The sequence below is a fragment of the Corythoichthys intestinalis genome, chromosome 10, assembly GCF_030265065.1.
Source record: "Corythoichthys intestinalis isolate RoL2023-P3 chromosome 10, ASM3026506v1, whole genome shotgun sequence".
In the NCBI taxonomy this organism is placed as follows: Eukaryota; Metazoa; Chordata; class Actinopteri; order Syngnathiformes; family Syngnathidae; genus Corythoichthys; species Corythoichthys intestinalis.
In genome coordinates this window covers 11,085,641-11,108,348 of record NC_080404.1, presented here as the reverse complement: position 1 = coordinate 11,108,348, position 22,708 = coordinate 11,085,641, and the positions used below count along the sequence as shown (strand labels likewise).

The following is a 22,708-nucleotide window of genomic DNA, read 5'->3' as shown; positions in this document are numbered from 1 at the left end:
GTCACCCGCTTTTAATGTGACCCAGCAGTAGAAAATATTGATACCAACTTTGGTGTCACTTTTTAAATCAGGAATAGTAAAAATCTTGAAGGGAGAAGGCGGTGGTAATGGTGGTTAGGACATTTTGTCTCATAGTCAGAGGTTCTTTTTCAACTGTTCTGCTCGAAGCATTAATGAGGATGTAGTAATAGACAGGAAGAGTTATATTAGTTGTATAATTGTGATGACTGTGTATTGTTTTTGTTTATGTCATGTTATGTGTTCTGCACTTTAAATCACCTGAAGCTTAGGTGGCATGCAAAAGTTGTTCACTTGTGTGTTTGAGGCCTTTATATGTTTGCATGGTCTAAACATGCTTGGGTATGTTTTCTCATTGTCCTTAGGCTGGAAAGTTATAAATGACTGCTACTATGTTTCTTTCTTGTGCTATACCAATATGGCTAAATACAGATTTTGCCATTATCATTAACAAAAGCCTTTGCAGCAATGAAATGAGTCGAGGTCAGTTGTCATTGCTGAGTGTTGCTCATCTTCATGAGTGTTATAGTGACGATAATGACTCACAAAGCCTCACCGGAAGCATAGGTAAACTTCCGTGTGGATCTGGGTGCAATTCCGTGATGCTTAGCTATAATCACTTCTCTCGCGGCTGCCCAGGGACAGTTATCGCCCACAGCTGACCCTGGCCATCAAATTGAAGTATAGCTTTATAGCTATATCTATAGCTTCTTTGGAATAATCAATTATGAATGTTTACTAAACCTATTCTCTTGATGTTTTTATACAATCTTCTGAGTGGTGTACAGTATGTGTTCAGAAACATACCCTAACCCTATTCAAGCACCGCGATATATAAAAACACACTCAAATTGTAAGTGGGCTGAAATATTAGGTATGTATGAGTTGAATTCAAGTGCAATTTTTACACTAACAAAGGACTGGACACCTCATCTAGCAGTCCTGCAAAAATGTTGCCATGAAATAAATCCATAATAAAATGCATCCGCGTCTTTGTGAAATTTCACATCTATTAATGATTTCAGTATTTCATAGTAATTGGGAGAAAATCTACCCCCAAAAAAAAAAAAAAAAAAAAAAAAACAAATGGAAACTTTTTGGAGAACTTATAGAAAAGCCACAGACTTGTGCTGAAGCCTTGCAGCATGAAGGGATATTTTAATGTTTGTGTCAAGCCTGCTGCACAAGCTGGCAAAGAGAATGTGGGATACATGGAGTGAGCAGATCAACAAACACGATTGAAATTCAGTTCCTGTAGCTGTCAAAAGATCAAGATATTTATGATGAGAAATTACCATACACAATGATGCCTTCAAACTTTAATTGAATTCGTAACATCTTTAGGCACTAATTGATACACAATTGTCACGGGTTACCACTCACAGGTAAGCATCTTTAGCATCTTCAACTAAATTTGATGAACGATAAGTGTTGTTTTCGTTAAGGCAAGGCAAGGCAAATTTATTTATATAGCACAATTCAACACAAGGCAATTCAAAGTGCTTTACATCACATGAAGATCATAAAAATCACATTTAAATCAATACAACGTAAAAACCAAGACAAAGGCATTTAATCACAAATAGAATAAAAATAAATAAATAAAAATAAAACAGAAATAAAAATAAAACAAAAACTACTACTAATAATAATAACTGAAATCAGCAATGGAGATAAGCACAAGAGGAATAGAAAGCAGGTAGATTGAAATATATAGCCAGTTATGGATATGCAGTGCTAAACAAAAGCGTTTTTAGCCCTGATTTAAAAGAGCTAACAGTTTGAGCATACTTCAGACGTTCAGGTAACTTGTTCCAGAGGTGAGGAGCATAATAACTAAATGCTGCCTCACCCTGCTTTGTTCTTCTTCTTGGAACATGCAGAAGAGCGGTTCCAGACGACCTTAGGGGTCTAGATGTCTCATAGGCATCTAACAAGTCAAGCATGTATTTTGGTCCAAGGCCATTAAGTGTTTTGTAGACGAGCAGTCGTATTTTATAGTCTATCCTTTGACTCACTGGAAGCCAGTGTAGCGATTTCAAAACCGGTGTAATGTGGTCCAGCTTCCTTGTATTTGTGAGGACTATGGCTGCAGCATTCTGTACTAGCTGCAGCTTCCTGACTGATTTTTTATCAAGACCTGTAAATATACTGTTGCAATAGTCCAATCTGCTGAAAATGAATGCATGCATACGTTTTTCCATGTCTTATTGAGTCAGAAGCCCCTTAATTCTGGTTATATTTTTTAGGTGGTAATAAGCGGATTTAGTGACGGACTTTAGATGGCTATCAAATTTTAGGTCTGAGTCAATAATTACGCCAAGGTTTCTGACTTGATTTGTAGCTGTAAGTGACATTGTGCTAAGTGCCTGCTTATCTTGGACCTTTCTTTTTTGGCCCAAAAATGATCACCTCTGTCTTCTCCACATTTAACTGGAGAAAATTCTGGCACATCCATTCATTGATTTGATGAATGCATTTACTCAGGGAGACTAAGGGACTATAATCATGTGGGGACACAGAAATGTACAGTTGTGTGTCATCTGCATAGGCGTGATAGGAGATGTCATACTGTTCCATTATCTGAGCTAACGGAAGCATATAGATGTTAAATAAGAGTGGTCCAAGAATTGACCCTTGAGGGACTCCACACGTGAATTTGGTTCGTTCTGACTGATAGTTTCCGATTGACACAAAGAAATCCCTATCATGTAAATAGGATGTGAACCACTGAAGAATAGTGTCAATAAGCCCTACCCACTCTTCCAATCTGCTGAGTAGTATGTTGTGATCAACCGTGTCGAATGCGGCGCTGAGATCCAATAGTAACAGAACAGATGATTTGCCTGCATCGGTATTCCAACGAATATCAATTAGGACTTTGATAAGCACGGTCTCGGAGCTGTGTTGTGGCCGAAATCCAGACTGAAATGAGTTAAAAAGATTGTTTTTGCATCATAAAAGTCTGGATCTGTTCGAACACAACCCTTTCGATAATTTTTACCCAGGAATGTCAGATTTGATATTGGCCTGTAATTGCTAATGGTTGAGGCATCCAGATTAGGTTTTTTTAGGAGAGGTTTTATTACTGCAGTTTTTAAAGTCTGTGGAAACTCTCCTGTTTGGAGAGAAGTATTTATAATCTGAAGTATGTCTGGGGCTATGCAATGAAAAACAGTTTTGAAAAAGTTTGAAGGAAGGATGTCAAGGCAGCATGTTGTGGGCTTTAATTTTGACACAATTTCTGTTAAAGTGGCATAGTCCAAGAGGCTAAACTGTCTAAAATTGACGTGGGGGACATTTTGGGAGGCATTTAGTGTACCAATTTTTAATCTGGAGTTGCACACAATCTGTCTAATCTTTAGTACGTTGTGTGTAAAGAATGCTGCGAAATCATTACAGGACACCTCAGATGCCAATTCCTGAGGTATTGATGCTTTTGGGTTTGTCAGTTTGTCAACAACAGAAAATAGTGTTCGAGTATTGTTGGTGTTTCTACTAATGAGCTCTGAAAAATATGACTGTCTAGCATTTTTCAGTTCCTGGTTGTATTTGCGAAGACTCTCTTTGTAGATATCATAAAAAACTAGGAGTTTTTTTTTTCGCCATCTGCGTTCTGCTCGTCTACAATCTTGCTTTTGTTTTAAAGCTAGTATGGCATTTCTCCAGGGTAACCTCTTCTTTCTTGACAAAGTTTTTGTCTTAATCGGGGCAATAGTGTCAATTACAGTCATCACACTGGAACTGAAACTATTTATAAGTTCTTCCACTGGAGCTGTTGTAGGGATTAATGGTGAGGCATAGGCCTGTGTGAATAACACACAAGTGTTATAACTTATGTAACGCTTCCTAATCACCTCTGTTTCCCTTTTCAGAGGATGGACAGGGGTGGTCATTTTAATCATAATGCAGTAGTGATCAGACAGAGCAACATCATTCACTGTGACCTCAGAGATGTTAAGACATTTGGATATTATTAAGTCCAGTATGTGCCCTCTGTTATGTGTTGGAACTGTGACATGCTGAGATAAACCAAATGTATCTAAAATATTTAAAAGCTCTCTAGCACATCCTTCTTCAGGATTATCAAAATGAATGTTAAAGTCACCCACTAAAACAACACAATCAAAGTCCATGCAGACAGAAGACAGTATTTCGGTAAACTCATCAAAAAACATTGTGTTATACTTTGGTGGTCTGTAAATTGTTACCAAGGCAGCTCTGCAAGAGCTTTTTAGCTGAATGACAATATATTCTAAGGAATCAAACTGACCACATGAAATATTCGTGCATTGAAAACTGTCCATGATCAGACTGGCAACCCTACCTCCTTTCTTATGGGTTCTTGGCGCACTAAAGAAATTGAAGTTTGTGGGGGTTGCCTCAATCAGAACTGTCGAGCTATTATCTTGGTCTATCCAAGTTTCTGTTAGGAACATCATGTCAAGGTTATGTTTGCTGATAAAATCATTAATTAAGAAAGATTTGCCAGCTAAAGATCTGATATTTAGCAGTCAATTGCAGATTCCGGACTGGATTCACTGGTGAGTTTTGGGAATGACATACTATGCTTAACAGGTTGGCAGAGTTGATTGAACGTTTTTTATTTCTCACCAATCTAGCCCTTTTTTTGTTGTTTATCACCACTGGGATTGTTGAGCATACAGACTGTACTCCATAGGGCCCCGTCTTTTGCTGGGACAGAACAGTCTTTGTAATGTTGTCACAGCCTGGACCCGGTGCGTATCATATTGGTGTCGCCAACACGGCTTCCTCGATAGAAGGATAATACCGTGTAGTTCCAGAGTTGTAGTGCTTTGGCTTTGCCCCGAGAGAATTCCAGGGGAGGCTGGTTGGTTTGTTGCCATCTTCCTTCCCTTGGCACCTGTCAGGTGAGACAGGTACAGAGTGGAAGCGAAGACATGAACTTGAGGAGATCAAGAGACAATGACCATAACAAGCTAAAAACGTGGCTTTGGAGACTAAAACATAACTAGACAAATGCCAGTTTTCGTCTGATGAGACGACAACGAGACGGAAATGCGACATAGTTTCTGTCATATGTTCACAATGCGAGACATTTTCATATTGTACGTGAAGTACATCAGCTTGCGTTGTAGCACTGTTTGGGTTATGTCACTCTTGTGAGATGTGCTGTGCCTCTCCCTCCTCACTGGAGTTTAAGATGTGTCACAAACTAGGCTCCATCTTGCTTGTTTGGAAATACTGTCAGATTTGATTTCTATATATAGATAGGCAAGAGAGAAAATGCAATTCTGCTTCAGCCTTTAAAGGTCTGTGCTGAGTGATCATCAGACGCTAGATGTAAATCCTAGCGTTTGCGTTCATGTTAGCATTAGCTACAGAATGGCGCGCATCCTCCTAAAACAGTGGCAGGTTTAAAACAGAGCCACTTGGCTTTTCTGGTCAGTAAGTCTAGAGGAGAGCCAGTTGGCAAAATTGCATTTATCTCATAGCCACTTCAGCTGTTTCGTTTGGTAAATGAGCAATTACTGGGAAATACTGATTCCTTGCAACTTCTGGCTAGACTCTAAGAATAGCAACAACAACAACAACAAAAACAGACTTCCCAGTGCTAAATGCTTGGACATTTTTTTTTTTACATACAGTTCGTTGCTTCCAGGTGGGTTTATTTGAAATTTATGTAGTGCTTTGATTGATTGATTTCGAGCAGTAATAACAAAAATCAGCAAGAGTGAGGGAAAACAAATAACAATAATAACTGTCATGTTGATTATAACATAACATAACAATAACAAATGCATACATACGTAGCTGGAAAAGGAGTGGGAAGAAGCCAAGCTTTTTTTCGCATCATCACTATCACCACCACCAATCACTACCACCGCCATTATCGTCGTCATCACCGCTGTCACCATATATTGATCGTACAATAAAAAGTCATAATATATGTAATAACAGCTTTACTGTTGCTGATGGTGATATCCATTGTTGTTGAGATGCGTAACACTCATTATCCAACGTTATTTGTGGACCTGCTGCCAGAGGGAAGCAACCCCCAGGCAACAGGACCCCCATTCATTACTACGTGTCCTAGCTGTGCATTAAAAGACAAGATTTGGGAACCTGTGCTTTTCCTGCTCAGTGTGTATTGTATTATCATCACCAAGTTGGCGTTGTCCTTGTCCTTGTAGACAACTCGTTTATGTTCATTTGAAATTGTTGGAAACCTTTATTTATTTTGGGACAAAAACATTTGAATTTCACGGACAAAAACAATATGAGTAACTGTCGACTAAAAATAGACGAAATTTTTATGAGATTTCATCGACTAAAACAAAACGAGGCAACCACATTTTGAAATGACTAAAACTATGACTCTGACCAATAAGTCTTTTGTCCAAAAGCCTAAGACTAAAACAAAAATTAAAAAACTGCCAAAAACAGCACTGTGTCTACATTATATGTTGTATTAACATGTAAAATATAATATTTTGTTCCAGTTATATCAATTTATGTGACCTACCGTATCTCATATTTAGTCATCTGACTACTGTAGTAGTAAAAAGAGAGTGTATGGGTGTTAAATAGAATTGGGCCAGAACGGTCAAGAACGCAGTTCCGGTATAAGATTCAGGGCAGGAACGCAGTTCCGGTATATGATTCAGCTGTAGTGGTACACGGTGCTTTGATTCCGAAAATATGACGGCAACTGTCAAAACGCTATGTAAAGAGAAAAAAAAAAATACTAAGCTGCCACACATGCATTTCATCTCCAGGAAGAAAACGATCTACCAACATCAAATTTACATACACAAGTGTTAACAAAAAGCATAATAAAGTGCTCGTGGAGCGTAATCCGTTTCCACCGATATTTATTATTTATTTTATACCACGGACAGCATGGAGGTTTCCCCAGCTGCTGCAGTTATCTGAGTCTGACGATGATGAGTCACGTTAATGTGCAAATGCACGCAGCAAAGCAAAACGGCTGACATACTGACATGTGATCAGCAGAGATAGTTAGCTCTGATTGGTTGAAATGTGCATGTTTTCTGGAACAGTAAAAAAAAAAAAAAAGTTTGTTTAATTGATGCGACAAAAAAAGGGCAGTGCAACAGAAAATGGATCAAATCTTTAAGAGCAAGGAAAGAGTTGACGAGGCTTATTCATCATATTTAGTTTTATTTGGTCTAATGGGGAGGTTCAGAAAATCTTAGCTGTCAATGTGCACTTTGGACTTATATTCATTTATGTTAGGCTACTTATTAATTTCCTTATAATTTAAAAAGTCAATTCTTGCGCGATGTTCAAACTATATTCCATTTCACTCTGCATAATATAAGTAATTTGTACTTATTTTTCTGAATGTCTTTTACTGATATCTTTATTATTAAAAAGTATATATATCAAAAGTAAATGTTTACATTAACTTCAATTTTATACACATCCTATGTTCTTAAGTAGTTAACATTGAGATTTGGCATTTAGTATGTGATGAAATGAGGGAAAATAAAAACTAGGAGATGGAGGTTGGAGTTATTGCTATGTTTATAAACTTTTATTTTGCAAATCATTGAAAGAATACAATTTTGAATCAAAATCAGTTTTTTTTATGTGCTCTAGAAATAACTGTGCCAAAACAGTTTTCTCTGCATTTCAGTAGTATTTGGAGGTTTGACCCCCCCTCCCCCAAAATGAAAATTATAAATAAACAAAATTTCTGGCTCCGTGGCGACCTTCACGCCGGAGAGTTCCGGCAAGAAATTCTAGCCACTTTCACCCCTGTGTGTATATATATGTGTATATATATATTAGGGCTGTCAAAATTATCGCGTTAACCCGCAGTAATTAATTTTTTGAATTAATCACGTTAAAATATTTGACGCAATTAACGCACATGTCCCGCTCAGACAGTATTCTGCCTTTTGGTAAGTTTTACAGCAAGGCTTTTTGTACTGTCCAACAGCGAACTCTTGTGGTCGCTTTGCGACATGGTTTATTTTTTTCTTGCCAGTTCAATATGGCTGCACGATGTATCGGGCTGACGCCTAAGTTGTAATGTTGTGCTTATATGATCCTTGGACAAGATTTGTCCGTAAGTATGATTGTTGTACAGAATGTACATATTATGTTAGTAAGCGAAATGTTCTATTTTTTGTATGAGACGCTTTTTGTTTATGTTTAGTGAACCTGTATAGCGTGCTAAGCTAACGTTGTTGCTAATGCAATGCTTGCGTACTTTTTTTTTGTAGTATAAAGTAGTATTAATAAATCAGATGAAAAAGGAAGAAGTCTGATTATTAAGGCGTCGTTCACTAGCTGTCTAGCTTTGGAAAAAGTAGACGCTTCGGAGTGAGGACAGCATAGACAGATTTAAATGACAGTAGAGTGAAAATGCCCACTACAGTACTTATGTACCGTATGTTGAATGTATATATCCATCTTGTGTCTTATCTTTCCATTCCAAAAATGTATTTTACAGAATATATATATAATTTACAGAAAAATATGGCATATTTTATAGATGGTATGAATTGTGATTAATTGCAATTAATTACGATTAACTAATTTTTAAGCTGTAATTAACTTGATTAAAAATTTTAATCGTTTGACAGCCCTAGTTTTAATATAAAATTTCTAAAACTTGTAATAACATTTTTCTTTTAAGAACTACAAGTCTTTCTATCCATGGATCATTTTAACAGAATGTTAATAACGTTAATGCCATCTTGTTGATTTATTGTTATAATAAACAAATACAGTCCTTATGTACCATATGTTGAATGTATATATCCATCTTGTGTCTTATCTTTCCATTCGAACAATAATTTACAGAAAAATATGGCATATTTTATAGATGGTTTGAATTGCGATTAATTGCGATTAATTACGATTAATTAATTTTTAAGCTGTAATTAACTCAATTAAAATGTTTAATCGTTTGACAGCCCTAATATATATATATATATATATATATATATATATATATATATATATATATATATATATATATATATATATATATATACAGTATATATGACGGAAAACACTCAGGTGACTTGAAGTTCCGCTCTGAGATCCCCAATTAGGCCAAACTCAAAATTGTCCTATATGCATGTGTGAGACATCATTGGAAAGCTTAAAATCTCAATTTTCTGGGGGAAGAAAATTTATGAACAGGAGGGCATTTAAAAAAAAAAAAGAAAACATTTAACAGCAAAACCCTATCTGGAGGTGAGAGCACGCGAGAGCAGAATTACAGACGCCATGACTTTAACGAATTATTAGACTTTAACGAATTATTATCGCCTGCTTACCTTGTTTTGATCCCAAAACTCCATGTCGCATGTATCACTGAGTGTCAAGACACAGCTGTGAATGGCCACAGCTGGATTTTGGGGGGATTTTATGGGTGAAACATGGTAATATAACAAGGGTCGCGATGCAGGGATCGCAGACATCAAGGAGTGGTTGAGATTTTCTTTGTCATACATTTTCCCTTTTGATCTTTTTTTTTTTTTTTTCAATTTTTCTTTGTTTGGATCGAATGTTAGATGATTAATAAATCGGGGAAAATGCGCCAGTAACGAAAAAAATACAATTCAGCGATAGTTATGAGGTAGATATCCGTGACTTTTTTACAGACGCCAAATTTTTCATTGTGACGTAATTTGTTTAAAGGTTTAAAATATGCGAGTGAATAATTTTTTAAAGTGTTTTTTTTTTTTTTTTTTTTTAAGCTAAATATTAGACATCAATTAATGATTCTAAGCTAAAAATGACAGACAGGTTGAAACAAAAGCGGTTGCGCGACGTCTGTAAACGGTGGTTTCCAGGGTAAAACTGACAAAAGTAATTTGGTGGCTTTTTGCGCAATTAATCTGCTATGGCAGCATATAGACATATTGTTCTATCAAACACGACAGTTCTTTTGGCTTAAAATACAGCAGTTTATTTTAAAGAGGGGTGCAAGAGCAGAAACTGCTTTTTCAGTCTTGTCTGTGTTTACTCAGAAGTTCCGCTCTGAGACCCCCAATTTGGCCAAATTTCAAAATTGTCCGATATGCATGTGTGAGACATCATTGGAAAGCTTAAAATCTAAATTTTCTGGGGGAAGAAAAATTTTGAACAGAAGGGCATTTTAAAAAAAAAAAAAAAAAAAAAAAAGATTTTTAAACAGCAAAACCATATCTGGAGGTGAGAGCACGCGAGAGCAGAATTACAGACGCCATGACTTTAATGAATTATTATCGCGTACTTACCTTGTTTCGATCCACAAACTCCATGTAGGATGTATCACTGAGTGTCGAGACACAGCTGTGAATGGCCACAGCTGGATTTTTGGGGAATTTTATTAGTGAAACATGGTAATATAACAAGGGTCACGAAGCAGAAATCGCAGACATCAAGGAGTGGTCGAGATGTTCTTTTTCATATATTTACCCTTTTAAACGATTTTTTAAAATTTTCCTTTGTTTGGATCGATTATTTATCATCTAACATATCGGGGAAAATGCGAAAGTAACAAAAACAATACAATTAAGCGATAGTTATGAGGTATATATCCGTGACTTTTTTACAGGCACCAATTTTTTCATTCTGACATAATTTAAAAAGTTTAAAGTTTAAACCATACCAGTGAATAATTTTTTTAAGTCGTTTTTTTTTTTTTTTTTTTTTTTTTTTTAAACGAAATATTGGACATCGAATAATGATTCTAAGCTAAAAAAAAAAAAAAGCGGTTGCGCGACGTCTGTAAAAGGGGGTTTCCAGGGTAAAAGGGACAAATTAAAAATAGTTCGGGGGCTTAATGGTCCATGAATCTGCTATGGCAGCATATGGACATATTGTTCTATCAAACACAACAGTTATTGTGGCTTAAAATACAGCAGTTTATTTTATAGAGGGTTGCAAGAGCAGAAACTGCTTTTTCAGTCTTGTCTGTGTTTTCCGCCATATATATAGATATATATTTATTCATTTTTTTATTTTTAATTTATTTTCCTAAACCTCTGTACACACAGTGCAGGTGAACTCCACACAAACTCCACCTTGTATTTAACCTTTGATCTGGAGCTGTTACGCGAGGTGCAAACCAGTCACCCACAGTGAAGCCTATTTAAGTTGCCTGTAAAATATAATTTATCATTAATTTAATGAATTCCTTCAGGAAAAAAATTGAATAACCATTAGTGATGCCACTAATACTAGCACAAAGTGAGCAATAAGGCTGACTCACCTATGAACGTTATCTAGTACAATTTATTCTAATTTTAATGGGAATAGCGATACACTTAGAATGTGCGGCTTGGATACAAATTCAGTGAATAATCAAGAGGCTCAGATCTCAGATACCTTAATCTGTGTGAACCAGCGTGGCTTGATGAAGTGCTGACTTCTGTCCAAGTGTTTGCTCCTTTATGATGTTCAGTCACAAAAACCTGGATGATTTTTTTCAGCTCCCTCGTTGATGTTTCTGGTGGCTTTTTTCCTTGGGGAATCACTTGTGCCACTGAGTGTCATATTGGGTCTCATCAAGAGTTTACAAACATTGTGCTTTGATGACCACACTGAAAAATCAAAGGATGCAAGGGCCATCTTAAAATTTTTCAGCTTTAATTCATCAAAGACGCTAAAGCCATACATTATTTACCTAACCACTATACACTCTACTCAACAGGTTTTGGGAACAGCTTTGACTTTTCTGAGGCAACCCAGATAGCAAAATATAACGAGTGGACATGGGCCAGATATACTGCAAATTTTGACCCAATTTCATAAGACGTTTTTTTTAAACAACGGACCAAACTGAGTATGGATTCACCTGCCAGATCAGCATACACTTTTGGTCCAAAGTAGCAGAAACCACATTAATGTCTGGCCCGGATATGGCACACGTTACCCAAACTGGGCCAGCATTGTATCAAAACCGTTTTCAGTATTAAATTAGTGGTCCATTTTTTTCAGTGTGTCATACTACAAATTGCAAATTAAATTTGTCTATTAAAAGCAATAATGACAATACTTTTTTTTTCGTGCCATTTAATAATGTTCACATATACTGTAAATGCACCATAACATTACTACATTGTTTTTATCAGAAATACTTTAATTGGAACAAGCAACTCCACAATAAAGATGACCCATTTTTAGACTGTAAACAACATATTATATTTGTTAAGGTTCTGGGGCAACGGGGGACCCAAACGCAGAGATAGGAGGCAAACTAACAGTGGTAACAAGAGTTTATTGACCATTAGAGGGAGTGGCAGACAGTTTCCGAAGAGTCCGGTTTGGTGATAGAATAAGTAAACGGGCAGCCAGGCAAGCAGTACAGGATCTCGGGAAAACAAAACAAAATGAGCTCAGTATCAAGATTACAAGATTCTTCATAACCTGAAAGCTGGAGTCCCAAAGTCATGAACAGTGGTATGGAAAAGTATCTGAAACTTTTGGAATTTCTCACTTTTCTGCATCAAATCACCATTAAAGTGATCTGATCTAACCCTAAACCCATGAATCACTGTCTTTAGGTCATGCCGCAGCATCTCAATGGGGTTCAAGTCTCCACTTTGACTTGGCAACTCCAGAACGTGTATTTTGTTCTTTTGATACCATTCTGAAGTTGATTTACATCTGTGTTTTGGATCATTGTCTTGTTGTAGCATCCATCCTCTTTTTAGCATCAACTATCTGACAGATGGCATCAGGTTTTCCTGCAAAATATCCTGATAAACTTGTGAATTCATTTTTCCATTAATGATTGCAAGTTGTCCAGGGCCTGAGGTAGCAAAACAGCTCCAAATCATGATGCTCCCTCCACCATGCTTCATGGTGGGGATGAGGTGTTGATGTTGGTGAGCTGTTCCATTTTTCCTCCACACATGACATTTTGTGTTGCTCCCAAACCATTCAACTTTGGTTTCATCACTCCACAAAATATTTTGCCAAAATCTCTGTCCAAGTGCCTTTTTGCGAACATTAAACGAGCAACAAGGTTTTTTTTTTTTTAGACAGCAGTGGCTTCCTCCTTGGAGTCCTCCCATGAACACCATCTTGGCTATAGTTTTACATATAGTTGATGTGTGCATAGAGATATTGGACTGTGCCAGTGATTTCTTTAAGTCATGAGCAAGACACTCTATGGTTCTTTTTTACCTCTATGAGTACTCTGCGCTCAACTCTGAGCATCATCTTTGTTGGACGGGCACTCCTTGGGAGAGAAGCAACACTGCCAAACTCTCTTCATTTGTAGACAACTTCTCTGACTGTCGACTGATGAACATCCAGACTTTTAGAGATGTTTTGTATCCTTTCCCAGCTTTATACAAATCAACAATCCTTGATCACAGGACTTCAGGCTGCTCTTTTGACCAAGCCATGATGCACATCAGACAGCGCTTCTCATCAAGACATTTCTTACCAGGAGTGTGTTTTATAGTGTGCAAGGCAGCTTTAAACCACTCATCGGTGACTGGGTACACACCTGACTTAAAATGTTTGGTATAAATTGGTTTCAATTGCAGATGCAGAGGGTTCACTTATTTATTTTTCCCCCATCTGTCATTGTTTACATCTTATCCTAATTAAAATATGAAAACCTATAAATGTTTGGGTGGTTTTAGTTAAAGAGCATATGACACGAGAAAAAAGTATTAAATGGCATTATTATGTGAATTAGAATCATATTTTGAGACAATTCGACTATATACAACAATTTAGCAAAGCACAGATGACGAGAAATTAGTTTTTTAATCTGCCGGTTAGCCACGCCTACCATTATAGGGCTTTAGCGTCCCCAACAGGTGGATGACGTCAGTGGTAGACTGGGCTCATCGGTTTTACTATTCAGCCCATTGAGGGGGAATTATTCAGAACGAGGAAAACGCGACGAAGAGAGCCGCAAAATGTCATTGTTTCAGTCTCTCTACTCCAATATTTTTACAGGATATTCTTTTTATCCAAGTATTTTCCCCCAATAGCTATATAAATGGCTTGAGAAGGACCAGTCAGCCCGTCGAGGGGGAACTATTCACAAAGAGGAAAACGCGACGAAGAGAGCAGCAAAATGTCATTGTTTCTGTCTCTTTACTTCAATATTTTTACAGCATATTCTTTTTATCCAAGTATTTTCCCCAATAGCTATATAAATGGCTTGAGAAGGACGAGTCAGCCCGTCGAGGGGGAACTATTCACAACGAGGAAAACGCGACGAAGAGAGCAGCAAAATGTCATTGTTTCTGTCTCTTTACATCAATATTTTTACAGGATATTCTTTTTATCCAAGTATTTTCCCCAATAGCTATATAAATGGCTTGACAAGGACCAGTCAGCCCGTCTAGGGGGAACTATTCACAAAGAGGAAAACGCGACGAAGAGAGCGGCAAAATGTAATTGTTTCTGTCTCTTTACTTCAGTATTTTTACAGGATATTCTTTTTATCCAAGTATTTTCCCCAATAGCTATATAAATGGCTTGAGAAGGACCAGTCAGCCCGTCGAGGGGGAACTATTCACAACGAGGAAAACGCGATGAAGAGAGCGGCAAAATGTCATTGTTTCTGTCTCTTTACTTCAGTATTTTTACAGGATATTCTTTTTATCCAAGTATTTTCCCCAATTGCTAAATAAATGGCATGGTCATGACAAATAACAGCCTTGTGCTGAATGGAATATGAAATAATAAAAATGCATTTATTCAGGACGACATGGCAAAATTACTCCATAATGGTCAAAACTGTCGACTTCACCTTTACTGTCGCACCTCCCGAACGATATTTTATGACACCTAAATCGGACATATGTCATTTCCCTTCCCCAGCTTCGGAGAATGTAAACAAACCAGAAGGCGTGACAGCTAGCCGACATGCTAACCCGAACCGAGTGATGTTTCAAAGTCTTCGAAGCGGAAAATCACACATAACTATCCTGGATTATTTGCCATGACGACCCGGTTGTCGATTGTCGTCGCGGATCGGCAAACCGCCCGGCGGAGAGCAATTTACAGTTCGTTCCCCGGAGGAGGGTGGCTGGAGTTGTTGTGCAGCTAACGTGCGGCTGCTAATGAGCATTAGGAGAGCCTTTTACATGCCTATCAATGATCAAACGTAAGTAGTCCTTCATTTAAAGAAAGTTTGTAGTGTTTACTTTGTAATCGCTGTATTCGTATTTGACATAATACAAAACAAGATGTTTACTCACTTCCTCGTAAGTCCAATGGTCCCACAGTAAATATCCACGGTGAATGGGAACCTTTTGAAACTCCAAAAAGGCGCATACGCCTCTCCCTCATACAGAATGATTTTTCTGCAGCCGTTTGGCTGGCGTGATGCAAAAAATAAACGTATTAATCCGCAAAATCAGATGAATCCTTCGTCCTCACACACAACAGTACACTGTAGCGTGAAGAGGACGTCTTCTACCGTACACGTCACAGCGCCCTCCTCCTCAATGCAAGACCGAAGCCGGAAGTCACTCATTTTCATTGCGCGGGATTCAAAAAACTAAATAAAAATAGCGATCGGTTCCACACACATCCAAGCGGCCCATATCTTTCAGGGGCATAAAATACCGCGTGTATTATGAAATAAACATGCTTTTTCGTGTCACAGGCACTTTAAAGGAGACACTGTATTTTCATCTTTGTTGATTTTGACAAACATCCAATCACATTTGATGAGGATCTCATGCAGAAATGTGAGAAATTCCAAAAGGATCAGATAATTTTTCAAACCACTGTAGTTCAGTTGTTGATGTGAGGCCAAGGACAGGTTTAAGTAAGCTGGTGACGATGTTCAACGGCGTAGGTGCACTATCCGCTCAGGGTACAACATCTGCTTGTGGGGCCTGCGGCTGTTGATGGCGTCACAACAACGCTCGTGTAGCATTCGGGTAACGTGGGATGTCGAACTTTTCTAACATCCGACAAGGAAAAATATAATTGGAACGCCACTCGAACTGAGAGATCCTAGTTGAGACGTCGGAGGGAAAAAAAAGTACCACTTCACAAGTTGCTTTAATCTGACGTCACTCGACAAATGGCGCTCAAGACAAGTAATTGATGACCCAATAATGAGGTTAAATTAAATTTGTTTGAGGCGCCATGTAGTTTTTCTCACACAGTAAATTAGCTTAATGAATTGATATTTTTTATTTTGCCTTTCAGCAAGGATGTAACTAAAGTAGGCAATTACAGTGTGTCCAATTTATCTCAACCGTAATTTTTTTCCCACTTTTCGGTCGCTTATGAAAAGGCACGTTTGCTGGAGATCATGATGTCTTTAAATTGCCAAAATAAAAAAAGCAAATAATTGTTGCTTTCAACCATCTTTGTTTTTTACATTTGCTTGGAACGCTTTGAGGTCGCAACTGGGACCATCCGAGTGGCATAAGTGCGACTTCCCACCTTCTTCCAATGCAGCTAAAGTGTTCAGGTTGTTTTTTCTATTGTGTCAATAATAGGCTATTTATATGAAGAAAATGTTCATCATCGCTCACAATCACTTTACATACGCATTTTTAAACTGGCACTTTTAAGCCAACGCATTAGTACAACTCTCAAGAACAACTGTCACAATTTTAAACAGGCATTTTAAAGGAGAGCACGGCTTTGGGCGTGCATTTTGACTTTTTGGTCAATCTTATCGCGAGAATAAACGAATGTCACTGTCAAGCGCAGGCCCCTCGAGCAGATTTTGCACCCCGAGCATCCGCTCCTACACCGGCACCTGTTCCCAGGCTCGCCCATCTGTCAAATCCTGCAATCAAGGCAGTTACGCACTTACGCAAACAAGTAGGGGGAGTCAGGCTCAGAGGGCATGGGCCCTTACAGTATTCCAACATTGAAACATTTACAGCAATAGAGAGTAAATGTTTTGTCCCTCCACATTTTGTTCTGCAACAAATTTTGAAATACTTGGGGACATGGCAGATCACTTGAATACACCGGCCATTTTATTAACGCTAGATTGAATAACTTGTTTGACAGTCAAGCAGAGACTTCAAAACGTGATGCTGACTGAATAAAATTTGCAGTCCGCCGAGATGCTATGTCCTGACTCTTGTGTGTTTGCCTGTGTAGTGCAGCAGCGCAAATGCTCACCTTTAGGATGCGCACTGTTGTGACGTCACACACCGACCATTAGATTTCAGATTTTGAGCGCATCTGGTCTGCACGGTCGTCCCTGGAATAGTGCATAACCTATCATTTAGACTGTCAGATTGATAATCCCGGCCGCATCTGGCGCACTGACATTAAGGGTTGTGATTGCTATGTGAACCCGGCGAGCTGACGCTAGATCCGGCGCACAGTCACCTGCTATCGGGGTAGAGGCAAATATTACAGTGTATCGCAAAAGTAAGTATACCCCTTGAGTTTCTGCAGATATTTAATTATATCTTTTCATGGGACATCACTGACAAAATGACACTTGACACAATGAAAAGTAGTCTGTGTGTAGCTTATATAATAGAGTTAATTTATTTTCCCCTCAAAATATAGGCATAATATCTAAATCCGTCTGATCAGACCATAGGACATGGTTCCAGTAATCCATATGCTTTGTTGACTTGTCTTTAGCAAACTATTTGCAGGTTTTCTTGTGTACTGTCTTCAGAAGAGGCTTCCTCCTGGGGTGACAGCCATGCACACCAGTTTGATGTAGAGTGTGATGTATTTTCTGAGCACTAACAGGCTGACACCCCACCTCTTCAATCTCTGCAGCAATGCTGACAGCACTCCTGTAACAGGTCACATGACATTTTGGGGGTAAAATGACAAGCAGTGCTCAATTTGGACATTTAGGGATGTACGTAGTTTCTAAGGGGTCTACTCACTTTTAGTGCCAGAGGTTTAGATATTAATGGCTATATATTGAGTTATTTTGAGGGGAAAATAAATTAACTGTTCTATATAAGCTACACACAGACTACTTTTCATTGTGTCAAAGTGTCATTTTGTCAGTGTTGTCCCATGAAAAGATATACTTAAATATCTGCAGAATGGCAAGGGGTGTACTCAGTTTTGTGATACACTGTTAAATGTTAGCACACGTTGTGTTTCTGTGTGACAAATCCAGGTGTTTAATCAATCGCACAACAATATGCAGCCAAGCCAGATGTTCTAATCTAATCAATTTAATAATTATCACCTACGCACTCATTTCGGAGTTGAGTGTGAAACAAGTGGACTTAACAACACTTGGAAATCTTAGAAAATGCCTTTGTACAATGAAACTCTCTGTGTCAAGCAGGAAAATCCAAAGACATGAGGGTGAACTATTCATTTTTAAAACATCGGCATATTTACTTCAGCAGTTTTATATTTTAATGAGTATCAATAAAACTATGTGATAAAAAACAGCTTGCCTTTTACATGTGGCACACATGGTCCACTGCCTCCATGACAATACTCTCTATTTCATTCATAGCTATGCCTTTCTCATGTACTGCAGTTCCGCAGTCAGCATTTTTTTAAGGAAGCATTGACACTTTTTGTTTTATGTCAAGCACATATGAAAATGGCCTGAGGGGGAAAACACTGTGTAGTCTTCTTAACTCATCTCCCTGCCAGAGACTGATGATCAGGCACTGGTGAAGTGGAGAGAGAATATTTTATCTGGCATTGTCACACTGCAGAAACTTTAGACTGGTTGAGACTGTTGGGACACAGTTAGTGGCCAGCACCACTGCAGTGCATGCACTCAGATAATGACAACTCTGCTCGAAAAGCTACAAATAAGCCCATGTGAACAACAAAAGTATGTTTCCTGTAATTTCTATATTTTACTTTAGTTTTAGTTAAAAGCAGAATTTTGTTAAATTTGACTTTTGAATAAGAGCTTTACAAGAATAAAGACTTTGCTCGATTTTTTTGAGGAAAATGGCATATTTTTAATTGGGCAAACTCATACTTGGGCAAACTCAACTGTGTTCAGTTTTCAATTCAGTTATTGAATCTTCAGTCAAAGATTACTGCTCAAAATCTATGCGGTGCTTGCACAAACTTTGACATACACTCAGAATAAAACTTTATTAAATAGGTCTAATTACCATTTTGGTAATGATTATATTAAGTACTGTTAGTAAAATTGTAAATGAAATAACTTTTTTGGTGGGTCGGGGGTACTCTAATACAGTGCGTATTATCATTACAGACAGCATGGTTGCACATGTAGCTGATTTGGATGTATTACAGTCAGGGGTAAAAGTGGCTAGAATTTCTTGCTGGAACTCCTTGACATCAAGGTCGCCACGGAGCCAGAATTATTATCAGGAAATAAATAAGTAGCCTAAAAAAGATAATTTAACTAATAAAAGTCCAAAGTGCACATTAACTATATTGCCAAATGTATCACATTTGAGGCTGCATCTACACTAGGATGGATAATGGCCTTAAACGTGTATTTATTTGGACTATACGGCATATAGGCTATACTAGTATGCCTATTATCCAGATTAGTTGTTAGACGGATAATGTAGGCAGGTAATATTACCCCCCGCTAAATATGGACTGCTGTCTCCGTACAGCAGTCAGATACTAAGGAAGTGACGTCATGCCGTCGCCATTTGTAGTGCGGCATGATGCCATCATAAACAATGGAGGCAGACAATCACGGCGTTGCATTCCTGCTCCTCATTTGTTTTCCACACATTTTTCTTGAACCTTCAACTACGTCTCAATAATATGCTTCAATTCAGTGCCCATTTGGGGTCCTCCCATCGCGGATGACGCGGAGATGAGCGTTTTTTTACAGAGCTCGTCTCCCACTTTGTTTCCGATCAGCCAGCACCGGGGCTGGCCCCTCCCAACTCAGTGCCGACTGAACATGAGTATATAAAAATGTGTAAAGGAAAATTAAACCCTGTAAAGTGACCTGCGTCGTACCCTTAGTCAAAGAGGCAGTCAGTTTTTTTCCAAGACATTTCTGCCTGTCAAAACTGTCGCCACTTCCATGATCGCTACTGTAATGCACAAGTACTCCTAGTCGCGGCTTCCAGGAAATACAGTATACGCAGTGCCACACCATATTCTTCTATTTTTTTATTTCCCAAGTGGTGAGAGCGCAACTGAGCATCAATTATAACAACTCGGCGACTGCTCGTAAAAGCCGAGTTTGCCCTCAGTCCCTTCACTCTCACTCTCAGTGATCACAAAATAATGACAGTCTAGAAGGTGTACTAATTTTGAAATTTGTCGCTGGCGAGTAATGAATTTCCAGTTCAGAGGTAAATGACGTCACATATGAGGCCGCTCCTTTCTATGCATGTGTAGTTTGTGCAATTGCAGGCATACTTTGCAAAAGCAGTGGGGGCCCTACACGCACCTTAAACGTAAGTGTGGACAGGTATAAAAATAGTCGGCAAAATACCCTGGAGAAAATTATCTGTCCAGATGTAGACGTAGTCTGAGACAAGCATTTCTGGACCTCATTGCAGTAAAACAAATTGTTTAAAACTTTATTAAATTCACCCTCACTTTAGTTTTTTTTTTTACCACAAGAACAGCAGGAAATCGTTTATGATAGAATTGGAGAACATACATACCGTACAAATTAATTTAAAAAAATGTTTTAAAAAGTTTATCATATTACAGTATGTTGAAGAACCACATAAAGCTTTCAAATAATTAAAAAAAAACAAAAAAAAAAAAACTGAATTTTCAGTTCAGAATTTCTGGGGTCTGGCATTATAACATGGAAGATGTTCTGAACCTGCACATCAGAGCAAATAAAATAAAATAAGCCTCTTCAACTCTTACTTTCCCTTAAATATGTGATCAATTTTCCGTTGCATTGTCCTTTTTTATCACATTAATTCAATAGGCTTGTTCTTTTATTCCTTTTTTTATTGTCCCGAAAACATGTGCATTTGAATCAATCAGAGCTAACTATCCATGCTGATCCCATGTCAGCCAATTGAACGGACAACTGGAGTTCTGGCAGGGTGGTTTGCATTCGCATCGACGCAAGTCGGCTATCTCGTCTGACTCAGATATACACGTTGGGAGAACTCCGTGGAATAAAAAAAATAATAAATATCGGTGGAAACTGATGATGCTACACTGTATGTAAACCTGACAATAAGAGACTGTTTTCTTCTTGGAGATGCGTTTGTGGAAGTCAGGCATTTTTTTTTTTTTTTTTTTTACATGGAGGTTAGGACAGTTGCCGCCATTTTTCGGGATCAAAGCACCGTTGCACCCCCAAATTTTATCTTGGAACGGCGCTTCGGACTGTTCCGGCCCACTTTCACCACTGATTACAGTCAAGAGTTTTTAAGTACCACTTTCCAAAAGCAGGGATGCTTGTCTATTTAAAAAGTTTGGCGACTTCCATTTTACACGTTCACTAACCAAAAAACAGCAATGGATTTGAAGTTGCATTGTTCATCAAAATCCCTCAAAAAAGAAAATTTGGAAATGCATCCATCTGCCATTGTCACAACATTGGAAGAAAACATGAAGACATGGCTGAGTGGCCACAACCAAAATATTTTTGTATTTTATTTATTTAATTGGCAGTGGATGGAAACGTAATCAAGGACCTGGAAAGCTCCAAGGCAACAAAGTTGAATGTGTCCAAATACATGAATACGGGAATTTTGTGTTCATTAATGCAGATGTGGAAGCAAGACAGTGCCACTGCAACGCAATAACAGGTACAATTACGTTCAGTTTGACTACAATTATGTGTCTTGTGTCACAGCTGAGACATTATTAGCTTTGCTAGATGTAGTTATTCAACCATAAAGAAATGGAAAACAAACACCTACTACAAGTCATACACGGGCTTTTTACCTTTCATGTATAAATGCAAGTGTTAGACGTTTTTTGTTCGTTTGTTTACAGATGGAAAACGCTGTTAGTCAAGGGAAGACAACTTGATGTGTCTCACATCAACTTACTGTACGTGGATGGACACATATCGAGACTACTTGCATTCTACCTTTGAGATAGAAGGCTCAATTTATGCTTCACCTTTGTTAATATTTTTCTAATAATTTCATGAATTGGGTTTATTGTTATTGTTTTTCACATGCACCAATTGTTATAAATAAAACAAGAAATGGAATCATGTTGTCCAAAAGTTTTATTGCGATCAACATCTACAATAAAAAAGAATGCCATACTATGTGTTTATATGGGATATACAGTACATGTGTGATGAGCTCATAATACCATAACTATAATCTCCTCCTATGGATCAATATCTACAATAAAAAAGAATGACATACTATGTGTTTATATGGGATATACAGTACATGTGTGATGAGCTCATAATACCATAACTATAATCTAACCAGGTGAAAAAAGTAGTTTCTTGTAACATCAAGATCAGCGTCAGTCCTTCTGCATTCGGCAATTGTAATATAATTTGTAATTTCATTTTGGTCACTCAAATGGTCGCCGTATCAATATTCACCGCATGTTAACACAGGCTGCACAAATTGTTAGAATTTTGTCCACGAACGATCAACGAAGTGATAAGAACAAGCATATAATCTTTTAAGTGGATCCTTTAGGTTTAACACTTGTGCTTTGTAGCTGGTCACTGATCAAATTATTCTACTTCCCACCATACATATAGTCGCTTCCAGCAGTTCAAACAAGAACGCACAGCACAAAAAGTCCCAGAGCCTCATCTACGTCATGCTGAATCCATTTTTGGAGATTCCGTGGATTCCTATGTCTAGTTTAACTGTGTCTA

At 37.9% G+C, this 22,708-nt stretch overlaps 1 protein-coding gene across 1 annotated transcript in view; it reads left to right on the top strand.

Moving 5' to 3' along the window:
- Positions 1 to 22,708, top strand: part of eys (eyes shut homolog) — a 522,745-nt gene that overhangs the window by 15,844 nt on the left and 484,193 nt on the right. The window lies entirely within an intron of this gene.